This window comes from Chroicocephalus ridibundus, chromosome 17 (assembly GCF_963924245.1).
Source record: "Chroicocephalus ridibundus chromosome 17, bChrRid1.1, whole genome shotgun sequence".
NCBI classification, from domain to species: domain Eukaryota; kingdom Metazoa; phylum Chordata; class Aves; order Charadriiformes; family Laridae; genus Chroicocephalus; species Chroicocephalus ridibundus.
In genome coordinates this window covers 1451985-1466277 of record NC_086300.1, presented here as the reverse complement: position 1 = coordinate 1466277, position 14293 = coordinate 1451985, and the positions used below count along the sequence as shown (strand labels likewise).

Here is a 14293-nt window from a genome sequence, read left to right as displayed (position 1 = left end):
CAGGATCAGAAGTCATTCCGTGGATAAACATCCCTCCCTGCCCCGACGGACACCGCAGAGCCGCGGTGGAAGCCAAGCACCCACCTCCTCTCCCAGATTTCTGCCACCAGCATCACCCCCAACAGCACCACTGCCATTATCTCTATTTTCAGGCTCGTGGACACGTTTCTTGGCATGGATGGGTGTAGGAACTGGCTGTCTTCTCCATGCTGAGCCCTGCCACGGGCTTGTCCCCAGCTGCCACCGTCCCCCGTCCCCAGCCCAGGGCGGCTGCAGCTCCCCGTCCCCTTCGCAGCCTTTCCCAGGGATCTATATCGGATCAATACGCGTCTAGTCGGGAGGTGAAAGGTGAATACATTAAAATACACTTAGTAAACACCATCCGCAGAGCTGGTGAGAAGGTGAAGGCAAGAAATCATTGTAAAATAGCCCCTGGAAGACACATAACAGGAGAGAGCCGCATCCAAGGGCCGATAAATCTCCAGCCGTGGGTCTGAGCTGTGGAGGGAGCAGCTTTGGATTGAGCAGGGCAGGGTCTGAAAGCGGCAAAAGTGATGGGATTCACTGGCTTTCCAGGAGGGATACTTCCCCAAATCCTCTCCCTGGCCCAGTTAATTCGGAAAAGGCTTGTGTTTCGCAGCAGCCGGGCACAGGAACGGAGCAGCGGGGATGTGCTCGGGAGCGCATTTTTTGCACCCAAAAAGCATCTCTGGTTTCTAAATGATTTAAACTGGGACCTTGGAGGTGGCAGGAAACATCCCTGGGAAAGCTCAGCGCTGGTTCGCAGCCTGCCAGACCCCGGTACCGCGGTCGGGGGGAGCAAACTCCCCAAACCTGCCCATGGGACTGCGGAAAAGCAGGAAGCAAAGCCAAAGGGAGAGGGGATCTCGGGGGAAGGTCTGGGAGGTGTTCCGGGGTGCGGGGTAGGACGCGTGGAAATGCCACAAAGGTACCAAAAAAAGGCTTCATTGCACTCTGAGCTGGACCTGGGCTCAGCAGATGCTATGGGAGATACTAGAGCTGACAGCTATAGGAGATATATATACAGACAGACAGCGGTAGGAGATGCTATAGATGGTAAAGGAGATTTTACTGGTTTTTACCTTCAATTGGAGAGTCAGGAGGCAGGGGACAAGCTCCTTGTGTGCAGACAGTATGTCATCCCTTCTATCTGCCCAAAACCAAACCTCTTTTTGCCGCCAGCCGCCATGTGCTGGGGACAGAGAGGCTACAGCAGCTCCTGCATCCACCGTGTACCAAAATCTTGGTGTAATCCTACCCTTTAGATCACGGGGATCCATGCCCAGAGCATCAGCCCCCAGGAAAACGGGGTCCTCACTCAAGCCAAGATTAATTGGTACAAGTGGAAGCTGTTGCAGAGTCAATAAAACGCTCCTCTCAGCCCTGCTTAGGGCTGCAGGATTCCCAGCCACTGCTAGTGGCATCCATTGATCTGGGAAATTTATTCCCTAGAGACTTACGGGAAATGGTTCGAATCAATTTAGACCCAATTATCACACCAGTCACCTAAGAGCAGCGTAAAGAGAAAGCTTTCCTCCTCCCACCACAGCAGAAGGAGAAACCCAGTAAAAATGAGCGTATTACCCCAGGCGGGACTCACGGGGATCCTTAAAGATGCCCCGATATTTCCAGCAAAGAGCTTAAGTCTTCAAAACCAATAAAACAACACCACTGGGGAGCAGCCCAGGGTTTCCATTTGGAAGCCTGGGCTTTGCTAGCGGGCAAACTGCCTTCCCAAACCCACGGAAACACCTTCGGTGCCTGCACAAGAAATAGCACCAAATACCACCCGCCCAACCGAGAGCTCCCGGGGGAGACGCTGACACGGCCTTTGGCCCCAGCAGCTACATCCAGGCTTCTGGAGAGCAAACCGGAGCTGATCTGCTCCGTCCATCCGTGCTCTCGGAGGGGCAACCATGGCTTGCTAACAGGAATATCGCCTTTCTGCTTGGCAGAAGCCCCAGCCTGGGGGGGTGGCGAGTCAATACGGGGACGGGGTGGATGGGACAACAACGTGGGAAAGTCATATCTATACATCCTCGGAGGAGGAGGAGCACATCTCTCCTGTCCAGCGACACGGACATCCCACCCAGCGTTGCAATATGGCAAAATACTCAGCAGCAGCATCCGCTCACCGCCGAGCTGGGGCCAGAAGCATTTGCCCGGGCTGGAGCTCCAGAGAGCCGGCCTGGGGCCAGCCACGCTGCTCCTGCTGGCCCAGGGAAGAGTTAACGCAGATGTTAGGAGGCAAAACCAGAATACCGGCTCGGCAATAAATCTGCCTGCCCCCGGCGGGGAGCAGAGCAATAAGAGAGATTAAAGGAAGCAACCCAGACCTCTGCTTCCATCGATAAACAAGAAAAAAACAGCAAAACAGCTCCGGGATGAAGCCGGCAAAGGGAAAGCTGCCCGGGTGGCTGCCGGGGGCGCGAGGCCACCGAGCCACGCTCGCACACGTGTCTGGGACGTGCCCTTTTGCTTCAGCCTCCTGGAGCGATGCAACAACCAGAAGCGCCCGTGGATCCCACGCAGCGATGGCAACCTCCGGAAAGACGAGAGTCCCCGCGGGATCGTTTGCTACCACCGGCCAACCGAAGATCTTTAGGAGATGCGAGAAAGAAATCTATATTCTGCCGGCGCAGCCCCCTCCCCATCCCTTCCCTCTTTGCCCCCGGGGCTTTGGTTTCCTTCATTATTTTGTTTGTTTGTTTGTTTTGCAGCGGCCGATAAGGGCCCCTGTGCGGGAAGGCGGTGGGAACCCAACCCCTCGGCAGATCCAGCCTCCGCTGCCGCTCCAGCACCTGGAATACACGAGGTTTATTCTAACAGGGGATAAAAGGGGATAAAAAGGGATAAAAGAAGACTGAGAACTGCTGAATGAGTGATAAGTTCATAGCAAAAAAGCAAAAAAGACAAGCATGACCTGTGTCAGGGTGAGATCTTTCACATCATATCCTGGAAAAATTTAATGATGTTGAAGGGTTTTTTTCGTTTCCAGATCTCAACCTGCACGGAGCAGAAGTGGCTTTCGTAAAGGGCTTCAGAAAGCATCAAAGCAGCCAGTGATTGCGCACCGGCAGGGTCATGTTTATACTGGGATTACAAGCACTTAACACCTTTGGGCTGTCTTTGCAAAGCAGGTCAAACCGCAGAGCTCAGCTCCTGAAACCAAGGGCCCGGCACCCCGCGGGAGCTCTTTCCCCCTGGTTTTCATTCCCCAGCCCCGGGCCAGAGCGTGCTGTGGAGAGGCCGAGGAGATGCTGCTCCCCCGGCGCTGCCGGCCTCGCACCAAGAGGGCATTGAGCCCAATCGATTCTGTCCCGGTATCAGGTTTGCGGCTCCCCCCGTCACGGGGACAGCTGGGGGGGCTGTGACACCCCAGCGAGGTCCCCCGGCTCCTCTGCTCCCACCTGCCCGCGTGGCATCGCAATTAGCTGCGTCGGTAACGGCTGTGATGTCAGAGCGGGAGGATTATGACTTCAAAAGGAAGAATAAGCAGAAGGAATGAATTACATCCTTCTCCCGACGCCAGGGACGCCCAAATGTGCGAGTAATGCTGCTAATTAAGGAACAGAGAAGGCGCTGGCAGTGCTCCCGGCCACCGATGCTGCAGCCTGCCCCACCGACAGCCCCAGCTTCGGGCAAGGACCACCCAGAGCCGGGGCATCCAGGCATCCCTCGGGATGCCCGTCCCGTCTCCAGGCGTGACTTCACGCTGGATCCAGGCACCGGCAGCCCTCACAGGGTCTCTGGAAGCAGAGAGCACCCGGAGGCACCCAATTAACAGGGCAAAGTCATCAGCCGAGCAGCCCCACAGCCCGTCCTGTCCCGAGCCTGCTCTCTGACCGCAGCCAGCACCGTGTGCTGGAGGGAAACATGGCAGCCCCGGAGCCAAGGGCAGAGCCAGGCCTCCCAAACGACAGCCTCATCTTAATCAACTCGAGCTCAGGCTCAGCTTCTCCTCCAGGACCCTTTCTGCAAGCGAGAAGCACAGCCAAGGCTCCAGGCAACTCGTGTAAACACTCGGTTCCTCCAGAAAGAGCCAGTAACTCATGTGACCCGCACTATTTATTTTTCTAAGACCGTTTCTCCTGCCCTGGCACTGCAGATTCTGCTTTTGACACCGACTTTCTCTTGGAGACCAAAAGGCACGAACCCTCGGTGTTTAACCTCGCCGAGCCCTGGGGTCCCTGCCCGGGGACAGCCTGCCTGTGCGGGCGAGATGCTGAACACGGAGGGATGGGCAATCCTATAAATACCCTTAATTATTACCCTTAATTATTCCCTAACCCCTTGCTGCACCTTTCCAGCAGCCCTGCCTCCTGCCTGCCTTCCCCAGCCCTCTTGTTTTGCTTCTCCCTCCTGCTCCCAAGGCGCTGGGCTCCCAACCCCCCACAGCCCACCACGAGCTGGGAGGCTCAGGGGGGCTCAGGGGAGACCCGGGCGTTTCGCCACCGACGCGTATTATTTTTGGCCCCCTCGGCGAAGGCAGGAGGGGAATCTGCCGCCCGCGGAGAGCGAGGCTCGGGGGCCAGGCTGATGGCAGGAGCAGACGCTGGGAACCGAACGGCCTGAAATTACAGAACATCTGGCCGGGAGCAGCCGCAGCCACCCGGACATGGTGGCCAAACGCAGCGCTCCTGCCACACGCTCCACGTCAGCGGGGCCGGAGCAGGACCATGCTTCCTTCTTCTCCTCCGGAACCAAAATCCCTCCTCTACCTCTGCCATCCCGCTGGGTTTTGTCCCCACCGCCCCGCGGAGCAGCTCAGCATCTCGCGGGCAGCACGGTGCTCGCCTTCGCTCTCTCCCATCGCTCTCCGAACGGGCCACGAGGAGAGGGACCGTTCTCGGGTTCTGTGAGACCGACGCGTGGCTGCCAGGCAGCTGGGGACAAGCCGGCTCTGTCAGCAGAGCCTGGGGACCAGCGTGTTCTCCATCCACCCTTTTCCCGGCAAACACTCAGCTCCCGTCCGGAATCATTTAGCAAAAAGGCAGGGCTGTCCCTGGACGCTTCTCTTCTACAATGATATCAAGAGGAACCTCGTGGTCGTTATCCCGGGCTGGTGGCGCCTTCAACCCTGTAAACACCAAGACATCCCACTTTGCAACCCCCCCTTCTCCCCGTCCCCCCGTCCCCTGGGGGGGTTCCATGAAACTGCCACGGCAGAAGCGTGGGGAGGGATCTGTCCCACGCGGTCGGCATCACCCGGCTGCACCCGCTGCGGGGGCACTCGCCTTGGGGGGTATTTCCAGACCCACGTATTCCCAAACGCCCTGGGGAAGGGAAGAGTGGAAAGCACCTCTCTCTCTCCCCCTCATTCCCAGAAAGGCTTTTGCGCCTGGGAAGGAAACGGTTGCATGTGCTCAGCCACCGCGGGAGCCAAGCCCTGATATTTGGCTCGGCGAGAAGGTCAGGAGAGGCGACCCGCTCGCCTTCCTCCAGCCAAGGGAGGCTCAAAACCCTGGCTCCAGCCAGACACATGCCGAGGGACGAGCCACGCAAGAGCCCCGCGGCCGAGCCGAGCCGCCCACCGAGCCCCCCCCACACAGGGGGGGCACACGGGGGAGCTGCCAGCGGTGACCACGATCCCCAGCAAGGAGGGGTGGCGACCCTCAGCCGGCCAAAACGGCAGGCGTCTGGCTTGGCTTCCCGCTGAGGAGCTCCAGACCGAGCAAAGACAGAAAATAAAGGATAAAGCCATCAATTGAGGCGGACGGCTCGCCCCGGCCCTCGCCCCTCGGCGCAGGGGCACGGCCAGCCCTTGACTCACATCTCCAAACCCCTCAAAGGACTCTTTGTCTCCCCCAGCCCCAGCCCACTCGCCCGGAGCAGGGGACAGAGGCATGAGCCCCCCCGGGGACGCCGCGAGCCCCGTGGGGACGGCGGGGAAGGAGCCCCGTGCGCCCAGGGACGCACCTCGGCCGTTCCCTCCGCGACGGGGCGGTGAAGCCTCCAGGCAGCTCTGCTCGCCCCGGGCTTAAACCCCTCCGGAGGGGGCTTGAGTCGGGGACCCGTTGCCCTTTCACGGGAAACACGTGCGTCCCCCATATTTAAGCTAATATCAGCCTTCTCACGCCCCAAATTTGGCCGTGTTACCCCCCCTCCAGCCAGCTCGCTCCAGCCACGGACTTGGGAGTTCATCCCTCCAAAGGAACCTGCCGCTCTCACAGCCCCGGCCTGTGATTTATTTAATCGCTCTTTGGATAAAGTCCTACACGTATTTCCAGTTTCACTGGGGGTGGTTCGGGTGGTGTTTTTTTTCCCTCCCCCCCTTTGGCATCAGCTGTGCTCTCCCTGCAGGGACAGAGAGGAGGGGGAGCGGGGAAGGCAGCCGGAATCCGATTGCAACCTTCACACGTTTCCAGGCTTTTTGGAGCCCTGTTTCCCACCAAGAAAGCTGGAAACCTCAATCCGTCAGGCCACCTAAACAGAAACACATGGCCGCAGCTCCGCTCGCCAGCAACGTGAAGCGGGGAATCAAAGCGAGGGAGAAATGAAGGGTTTCACCCACGGGAGCGGGTTCGGCAGCGCCAGCCGGGGACACGGGCAACGGGGTGGCTCTGGCAAAGAAGAGGAGCTGGAAGACGTTCAGAGCTGGAAAAGAGAAGAGGAATTTGAAACCTGAGGGCAGAGAGGATGAGGATGCCGGACAGGCCTGGGGAGCGCTGCCCGAGGGGATGGGGAAGAGCGCGGCTGAGTTACACCCGCTGCAAAATTCATGGAAGTTTCCCTCGAAACAGGAGCTCCCACTCGCATGTGGGCTGTGCAGCTGAACGCGCCGTTCCAGGGGAAAAAAAATATCCCACAGAAGCACTTAAAATATTTGCATTAAATACCCAACAAGCCTATCAGGATTAATAGCATTACAGTAAATTCCAGACAAATTAATAACCATTAGGCCGTCACGTAAAAGCACTCCTGGAGCTGGCTGGCCTAAGCCTCCCTGTAAATCACGTTGCTATCAGTAGCCAACCCTCTGTTCCCAAACCAGGAACGCCTTTTGCCAGCAGCGCCTCATGATACAAATAAAAACATCCCGACGGCATCGTGTGCCGGCACCACGCGTCCCCGCAGCCCGGGAATGAAGCGCTTCTTCACGTTATCACAAATAAAAGCCACCAAGACGGCAAAGAAAAATATTGCACGTCACCTTTTCTGATTCATAGTATTTCTTGCAATTCAAAAGCACCAGGATAGAGGGTGTTTGGGAGCTCGGCTCTTTCCTACTGGCTGTTACGCACAGGGCAAAGCTTGCAGAAAGGTGCCAGGGGGGAAGAGGGATGCTCTGGGGTTAATGGAGCGCTGGGGAGGATGCGTCTGATTTCCAGCTGCCATAGATTCCCTGCATGATCTTACACAATTAATCCGCCGCCCTGGCTCGGTTCCCTCCCCTTTCCCACCCGGCAAAGCACTTCTGCATCCAGGGACTCACAGCCGGGGTTGTCCCGTCGGCTGCGCACAGCTGGCCCCCGACCCCGTCTCAGGAGCCCACCCCAGCCCCGGCGGGCATGGGAAGGAGAGGGAGGGTTTGTCTGTGCTGCTGCCACCGGCGGCACAAACCCCTTCGGCCTCAGCCCCCCCGAAAGGAGAAAAGATGAGAAAAAGCCTCCCAAAACCATAAAAGATGAGCAGAAGTGGGGGCGGGGGGCGGAGGGGGAGAATTAACCTCTCCAAAGCCGTTGCAGCACCACGGCTCCCAGCCAGCTCGGAAAACGCTGCCCTCTACCACGTTCAAGCCCTGAGATTAATTACCCGGGTTAATCGCAGCTGTAATAACTGGCTTAGTCAGCATTACGACACCCTCCCATCCTGCGGGTCTGCTTCGTACCTGGAAAAACCATCCCTGGCTTTTCCCTGCCCATGTGTCGGGGCTGGGGTGGAGGAAGGCCCTGCCTTCCTGGAAGGCTTTAGTCCAGCCAGGATTTACCGACTTTTTTCATGCAACCGCGGTTTTCACCCCGTCCCCCTGCTGCCGTTGGGTGTAAGAAGCGTCCCGTGGGTCGCTCGTCACCTGTGAAACCTGCTGCTCTTCTCCCAAAAGGAGTTCGCAGCGTCGCCGCTGCTTCTTTCGGCAGAGCTGGTGTTTTGGTGCAGAGCAAAGAAATCACCAAGCCCCGATTTCCCACCTCAGGGCTGGCCGACACTCCGACAGATGTTTTCTATAAATAGCAAAATAAGGAGCACACAAGCTGCAGAAATAGGGAAAGCAAATCCAATTAGGTTGGAAAAATCCTTTCCCGGGCTTGCAAAAGGTCTGTGGTTAATCATCTCCAGGGTGCATCTCCATTAACGTAATGGAGATTTTAGGTCCCTGTTCAGCCCCTCCTTTGGGGTGAAACCTGGCCATGGGGGCAGGGAAATGCATCGCCCTCTCTTTGTCCGCTTCAGAAACAAGAATGTGAAAATTTGAGCTAAAAAAAAGGGATTTGCCAGGGGAAGAAAGGAAAAAGAGCATTAGAGTTTGCTTGATTTCCTATAATAAAGATTGATTTTTCTCCCGCTGCTCTCTCGGACTTTGGCCCGGGATCTGGGGCTCCCCTGGGGGCCGGCCCGCAGTGTAGGTTTCACTTAAATGGACAATTTGTTGCTTTAACTTGCTAAAACCTCAAAAGCCACAACAGGGCTCGGTTATACACGCTGCTCCTTTCCTGTCTCGGGTCAAGTGAGCACCGGGCCCTGCCAGGTTCGTCAGGAACCGCGATGCCGGCGGGGGCTGACGCTTTCAAAGAGCCCCCCCGTGACCCTCGGTGACTGAGGTGGGCTCAGCTCGAGACCTCTTGAAAGCGGCCCCAGTTCCCTGGTGCCAAAGCTCTTAATCCAGCAGCAAAAGCTTAGCCGAGACGCAGCGGTGGGACGCCAAAGTGAAGCAAATTCAGCCTCCAGACATGGTTTTTTGTTCCTAAATCAGAGCAAAAATTAACCAGCAACTGGATGGAACTAAATAAATAAAAAAAAAAAAAAGGGATAGAGAAATCTTCTCATGAAGTCATTCAACCGAGGCTGGAAATTGTCCTAAAGGGTGGGCTCTGCTGCCGGGGACGGCAAAGCCAAGCCATGGGTTTCTGTCCCCGCTCCAAGGGCTCCTTATGCATTTTGCATTAAGCGGTAATTGGATAAAATGCATAAACAGGCGCTGGCAGAGGGAAGAAGCCTCGGGCTCCCTCTCCCGGGGAGGCACGGGCTCCCACCGCGGCTCTCGGTGAGCGGTGGTCACCAGCGGGGACCTGTGCCCTGACCTTGGCCACTCGCTTACGGACGGAGGACACGTGTGAATCCTCCCCCAGCAGGAAGGAGGACGGGGACGTGGTCTCCCCCAGCCCAGAGAAGAACCATAAGGAGCCCCACAGAGTCCCCCCGGCCTTTGCACGCGCCACTTCTGGGTGCTTCTCCCAAGGCTCTTGCTAGTCTGGGACGTCACCCCTAAGGAAGCATCCCCCAACACCCACTGAGGCTCGGCTTCGCCTTGTTGGGAGGGAAAAAAACAATCTTGCATTCAGTGGGAGACTTTCTGATCTAATAAATCCCCCTTCCTCCCTCCCCGGCTCCCATGAATCGCTCCCTTTGCTGCCGCTAGAGCTCGAGGCGATGGGACAGAGCCCGCTCGCCGCTCCGTCCCGGGAATTCGGGCATCAATGGACCCCGAGCCTCAGCTGTTCCAAACTGGCCCTGATCCACGAGCTGCTCTACGCTGTCTGGGATCCGGCCATCGGAGTAATTAGGAAAGCCGCATCATTATCCGAAGCACGGTTTTCCAAGAGCAAATCCAGCTGGGTTATTCCCTGCAGAGCCCGAGCTTGTCAACACGAGCTCGCACAATGCGCCGCGCTCCGCTCCCTCCTGCGACGGCGAGCACCGGCTCTGGCTGTGGGAAAGGGTTCGGAGAGAGCAAACGGGCCAATTGAGGAGTGAAATGGGGCTGTCACACCGAAAAAGCAACGCTGAGAAGAGTGTTGCAGCCTTTTCGCTGGTTAAAAGCTGCTTTATCCCCCCACTGACCCTCCAGCCTTCTCAAGCAAAGCGGGAATGCTTAAAACCCAGTGAACTGAAAAGCAGAGCCTAAAGAAAGGCAGAAATTCCCCCAAAGCCGTTGAACAAGTGAAGCGGCCCCGGAGGGCAGGGAAGAACGCTCATCAATCACAGCCCCGTCCCTCCCCGTGCCCCCCCGGGAGCCGGGACCTGCTGCCCGTGCGACCCCGTCCCCTCCTCGGGGACAAGGCTGGGCTGGAAGTGCAGGTGTCGAGGGGCAGATTTGCAGCTTTTTGTCTGGATTTGTCGCTTTTCGGCGGGGAGAAGGCAGCTGGAGGGTCAAGGGGTGAGCGGAGCCGGGGGGCGATGGGGCGCACGCGGTATTTTCACTTGGGGTTCCACATTATTTATTTTTTTTCCCCAGTTCCTTATTTCAGGGGAGAAGCCAAGCGCAGCCCTGGGCTACGCCTCAGCTCGGGGGTCTGGGTTGAAGGCACGGACCCGTTGGCTGCTCTCAGCCCGGTGCGCCTGCAGGACCCTGCCTTGGGACTCCAAACGCTTTGGCTCTGGGCTGAGCCCCCCAGTAATTATGAGCCCCCCCCCGCCAAAGCCAGGTCACAGCTCAGCGATGGCAAAGGGCTGGAGAGGCTCAGATCAGCCTTGCCGTCACCGCTGAGATGGACGGGGCACGAAGATCGGTGCCAGGATGGAAAGAAGGAGCTGAGAAGGCAAAGCCCCCGGGAAAACGCCGGGTCTCAGACGCACATCGCCCCACGGGGACCCCCCCCAAACACAGAGGTGAGGGCAGGAGTGGGGCTGATGCTGCTCCAGCCCCACAGCGCACAGAGACGTCGCTTAAAAACACACGAGCAACGCGATGCACGCTCACCTCCTTTTGTGAAGGCACCTGCCCCATTTACCCCCCTCCTCCGGCACGTCCCCCCCAGCCCACATCCCGCTCAACGGCCAAATATCCCCCGCATCTGCCCCAAAATAAGCCCGAAGCACCTGGCCCAGGCGCCTTGCTCCGGGCAACCCGATCCCCGGGACGGAAAGGGGCTCGGTTCCCAGCCGGCCGGGACGGGGGGGCTGCGCTCGGCCAGCACCGGCCGCCCCCGCTTGGCCCCGGCCCAGGCGGCGGATGGAGTGCAAGCGCTGGAGACGCACGGCCGAGCGCCTGCCCTCCCCCTCGCCTGCTGGCCCTTCGCCCCCCTCCCGCCGCACGGGCTTGTGAAAAAACCCACATTTTCAATTATTATGAGGAAATTTTGGGGCGTGTCCTGGTTCGAGCGACGTTCAGTAATTTTACTTTTCGGTAAGGTCTCTTCTAACGCTTGGGAGAACTGCATTTTTAGAAGGCTCTAGTGTCCGAATTTGTGAAAATATTCACTTTACAGCCAGCTCTGGGGTGCTGGTTTCAAGGTCTCGGTGTTTTCAAGCTCCCCAGGTGTGGGGACGAGGAGGAGCGAGAGCCGGGCACTCGGCCCAAGCTGCCAACAGGGTTATTTCACACCACGAACGGCACATTCGACATCAATTAGAAGGTTTGCTGAGGAGTTTTCTCTCTCCTGTAACGGCTGTGATCCTGAGAACTCCTTGCCCCAGTGCCGGAGCCCTGAGCCCTTCCCTTCCTCATCCCACATTTGCTGTCCCCGCGGGGAGCGCACGGCTTCCTACGGTAGGATGGGCTGGGCGCTGTATTTTCACATGGGCTTGTATTTTTATGTTGGTGTCAGGGTCAATATCGGTCCTTTCGTATTATTAATGTTAATCATTTAGTCCTATTCCGTTAAATCTGTTTACATTTCAACCCTCGGAATTTTTCTCAATTCCCCTTCCCCTTTGGGTCACCGGGCGATAGAATAATTGTCTAAATGACAAGAAATCGTCGTGGGCTCCTCAAACCCTGCCAGGGTGGCATTAGCCCAGCCCGCGAGAGTGCCCAGCCACCCCCAGGACCGTCAGCCCCTACGGCTGCATTTCCGTGGAATCAGCTCCGCAAAGTCATTTGAAGCCCCAGCGAGTGCCCGGGAAAGAGGGCGGTGGGTGCGGAACAGCAGCGGGGAGCCCCGGGGGGGGAACGGGGAGGGTGGCTCGGCTCCGTGCACCCCCGTGATGCCGGCAGAGCCGACAGCCCCGGGTGGGATACCCACCCCCCCCCCCGCCATGGCAGCGATGGGCAAGGTAGGATTCTTCTTTAAAAGAAGGAAAAAAAAGAAAAGAAAGAAAAAAAAAGGCAAGAAGAAAAAGAGCAGGTTTTTCCCCCCCTCCCTCAAATTTTTCAGGAAAAAAAAACAAACAACAACCCCTTTTTCCCCACCTTTCCACCAGTTCTCATCCCAAAACACCCTCCCTGCTTCCTTATCCCCTTTTTTACGACAATAAGGCAAAATTTTCAATGGGGGAAAAACCCCACCACTTGTCCAGCCCGCGCTAGCATTAAGAAATATTAATCATTAGTATTATTCCGTGGCTCCCAGCCTGGGCTTATCCCCCCTCCGCAGCCAGCCCAGGGAAGCAGGGGCAGGAACGCACAACCACGGGAAGAGGCGGAGGGGGCCGGGGCCGAGGGGCAAGGTTTGGCTGAAGCAGCTCTTGTCTAGAGATGAGCTTGGGGGGGGAAACTGAGTTTTAGGAGGTGAGAAAAATGAGAATCCCCACCTGCACGGGCTTGGGAAGGGGTACTTGAGAAGTTCAACCACCTCCCTCCAAAACGTGCCTGAGAAATTAAGATTTTTCTAGCAAAGCTGTGTTCATTCAAGGGGCCTGGCGGGGGCATCTCCTTCCTCCGCTGTCGGGTACGCACCAGCCCTCCTCCCAAACCTCTCCCGGCCAACGCCAGGTGCTTACAGCACAGACAGGACGCGAGGCGAGATCCCGGCATAAATCCCTTGACTCCAGCAGCTACGAGAGGCGAGGGGGGGGCAAAGCAGCCCGTCCTAGCGCAGCAGGGCCGCAGACAGCCGCTCTTTTGGGGCCAAAGCTGAGCTTTGAGCCTCCGAGATTTGCTGCTAAGAGGTTTTTCCTCTCCTCGCAGCTCGAGCAGCAAACTGCAAAGATTTCGGCCTCTTCTGTCTCCAGACTAAAATAGCACAGAGGGCATTTTGCACGCCAGCATCTTTCCCCCACCCCCCATCCTTTCAAAGGCATGCAAACAACTCAGTCCCAGCCAGAGGCATCGCAGCATTTTTACTGATCATTTTAATTTCATTCAACGCTGCCCCACACCGAGAGCCGGGGCAAGAAACCCTGCCGGCTGCAAGCCATGCAGCTTTTTGTGCCAATAGCTGTGTTTATATTGCCTTTTCCCAGGGATAGGACCACCACGTAAATGTGGGACACGACCCGGTGAAACGTTACTGGGACGTGAACCCTTTTCATCTCCAATTTATCATTTCAGATCAGCCCTGGAAAGCCACTGGCATTGCTGTTTGCTGAGCCCAGCAGAAACGCGCCGTTTATCTCCATCCCGCTCCGGAGGAAGGAGACGCGGCGTGAGATGTGAACCGTCACCTCCACCAGCGATCCATCCCGCGGAACGCCCCGCGCCGCCTCAACGGGCAGGATAAATGACTTTTTTTTTCCCCCTGAGGTTTGTGGTTTCAAGGCACCGGGGTTGTACCGGCTGCTTGCACACACTCTGCTGTCCTACGGGAGGATTTGCAGGTAAAATTAAAGCCTTGCTTTGGGACAGATCCTGCACTCGACACCCAAAGCGCAGGGAAGGGCTGCCGACGGCTCCGAGCCTCGGCTCTGCACAAACACTCCTCTGGCACAGCCCTGTTTTCCCCAGGATTGTTTCTTTTCCCACAGAGACTCCAGTTGCCTCTTGGGTTATTTTTATGAAATGATATTCAGCCTCGGAGGGTGGGAAGGGAAACCGGAGCCACCCGTCCCCGGCCGGGGGGGACCCGCCAGGCCCCTCGGGCTGGGGCTGAGCATCCTCGGGGGCAGCAGCCACAACCCCCCTCTCCCAGCACCCCCAGGCCAACGGGGACCCTCCTGCCAAACCCCCCCGAGCAGAAGCAAGACATTTCTTTTCTCTCCCATTCGGCCTGAGAAAATCAAATGAGCCAACGCAGAAAAACCCCGAGGAGCCAGGGATGAAAAATCATCCAAACCCTCCAGAGTGCGGCAAAACGGGACACGCTCGTCCCTGCCAGGTCCCCAGCTCTCCCAGGGTGAACATGACTTTTGCTTGCAGAGCGGTGTTTTCAGGGTTTCTGAAGCCGCTTGGTTTTCAGCTGCCATAAACAACGCCGGGATGCGGAAGGTGGTTTGGGGCAGGAGGTTTTGGGGTTGG

The 14293-nt window shown here is 57.5% G+C and overlaps 1 long non-coding RNA gene across 1 annotated transcript in view; it reads right to left on the bottom strand.

The window, feature by feature from the left end:
- Positions 1-14293, bottom strand: part of LOC134524617 (uncharacterized) — a 32995-nt gene that overhangs the window by 14712 nt on the left and 3990 nt on the right. The window lies entirely within an intron of this gene.